Raw genomic sequence first — 2,714 nt, forward strand, 5'->3', positions numbered from 1 at the left:
AGCTGGTAGTTTCAAACTGCTGACTTGAGGTTGGCAGCCCGACTTGTAACCACTATGCAGCTGAAAATATATATGTGGTAGAAAAAAAGGGAAAGAAGAGTTATAATTTTTGTGGCTTGGCCAGGCTCAGCATGACTATCTTGAAATTTCTTGGGGGGCTGAAAAGGCAAGAGGCCAGTAGGTGGTGCAGAGGCATATTACTTATTGATTGAGAGAGATCCATTGCCAGTTTTGGGTTGTTTTATTATTTTCATTTTTTGCTGTTTTTTCTTGATTTGTTTGTTTTCCTTCTCTCATGTTTATGTCTTTTCTCTTCTTGCCTCACCAACAGTAGACAGCAATTACAGCCATACAGTCCAGCCACAGCCATATCCTCTGTAACCCTATGAATTGGGTAACATTCAATACCAGCTGCTATACACGAGATTAATGACAACAACTAATATTCATTTATATGGATGTTGTTTATTGGTCCAGTTTGAGGATTTTGTTTTCTTTACATTGAGATGAAACCCATACCATAAATATTTTAAATGCTCTTCACTTGCTGCAAGCAAGGTTGTACCATCTGCATATCACAAGTTGTTAATGAGTCTTCCTCCAAGCCTGATGCCATATTTTTCTTCATATAATACAGTTTCTTGGATTATTTGTTCAGCATATGGATTGAATATGTATGATGAAAGAATACAACCCTGTTGCACACTTTTCCTAATTTTAAATTATTCGGTGTTCCCTTGTTCTGTTCGAACAGCTGCCTCTTGATCTATGTACAGGTTTCTCATGAGCATAATTAAGTGTTCTGGATACTCATACTTCACAATGTTGTCTGTAGCTTGTCATGATCCACACAATCGAAAGACTTTGTGTAGACAACAAAGCACAGGTAAACATCTTAAGAAATTAATGAATTAGAAAACAGAAAAGTAATGGAAAGAATTAACAAGACAATCAGTTGATTCTTTTAAAGTATTAATAAAATTGGCAAACCATTGGCAAATCTAGCAAAAGAAAAGAGGGAGGATATGCAAATACAAAACATAAGAAATGATATGAGCAATGTCACAAGAGAACCAATGGGAATACAAAGGATAAAAACAGAATGTGATGAAGAGTTGTACTCAAATAAATTTAAAAATCAAGAAGAAATTGATACATTTTTTAGCAAAAACATGACCTACTTAAACTAACACAGAGTGAAGTAGAAAACCTGAACAGCCCTATAACAAAAGGAGAAATTGATCAGGTCATTTAAAAACTCCCAACCCAAATAAGTCCAGGTCCAGATGACTTTACTGATAAACTTTACCAAACATTCAGAGAAGAGCTGACATCAATTTTACTCAAACAACCCTAGAACATTGAAAAGGATGGAAAACTCCTGAATGCATTTTTTGAAGTATGCATAACCCTCATACCCAAGCCAGGCAGACACCACGTAAAAAGAAAATTATAGCCTGATATCCCCATGAACATAGATGCAAAAATTCTCATCAAAATGCTAGCCAAAATAATTCAACAACATATTAAAAAAAAAAAAAAAAAGGCATCGTGAGCAAGTGGGATTCATACCAGGAATTCAAGAATGGTTCAATATTAGAAAAACAATCAACATAATTCACCATATAAATAAAAATAGGAAAATACATTATCATATCAATTAATAAAGAAAAGACATCTGACAAAATTCAACGTTCATTCTTGATAAAAAATTCAGCAAAGTAGGAATAGAAGGGAAATTCTTCAACATAAGAGCATATATACAAATCCAATAGCCAACATTACTCTCAATTGAGAGAAATTGTAAGTATTCCTTTTGCAAACAGGAGCTAGCAAGGATGCCCTTTATCATCACTACTATTCAATAGTCAGAGCTATATATCAAGAGAGGGAAATTTAAGGCATCCAGATTTGAAAAGAAGAAATAAAACTCTACAGATGATATCGGAAAATCTTGAAAATTCCCAACTATTCAGCAAGAAAATTATTGGAACTCATTGAATGATTTAGCAAAGTGGCAGGGTACAAGATCAATATAAAAAAAAAGTCAGATGGATTCCTTTATACTAATTAAGACAGCTCTGAAAAGAAAATTAGGAAACCAATATCACTTACAGTAGTCACATGAAAAATGAAATACTTAGGAATAAATCTGACCAGCAAAACAAATGACCTACATATATAAAACTGTAAAACACTACTATAAGAAACCAAAAGAGATGTACAAAATGAAAGATTATACCATTCTCATGGATAGGAAGACTTAACATTGTGAAAATGTCTATACTACTTAAAGCAATCTATAGACATAACACAATCTTAATCCAGAGTCTAACATCATTCTTTAAAGAAATGGTAAAAATGATCAAGAATTTTATGTGAAAAGGAAAGAGACCTTGGATAAGCAAAGCACTGCTTAAGAAGAACGAAGTTTGAGGTCTCCCGTTCCCTGGTCTCAAAATTTACTACACAGTCACAGTCGTCAAAACAGCCTGATTCTGGTCCAATGAAAGATACATAGATCAATGGGACAGAATTGAGAACTAAGAAATAAACCCATCCACATACAGTCAGCTGATCTTTGACAAAGAACCAAGACACATTAAATGGAAACAAACTAATTTCTTCAACAAATGGTGCTGGCAAAACTGGAAATTAATTTGCAGAAGAGTAAAATAAGCCTCCTATCTCATACCATGTGCAAAAATAAACTC

Source organism: Chrysochloris asiatica, unplaced genomic scaffold, assembly GCF_000296735.1.
Source record: "Chrysochloris asiatica unplaced genomic scaffold, ChrAsi1.0 scaffold00377, whole genome shotgun sequence".
Lineage (NCBI taxonomy): Eukaryota > Metazoa > Chordata > Mammalia > Afrosoricida > Chrysochloridae > Chrysochloris > Chrysochloris asiatica.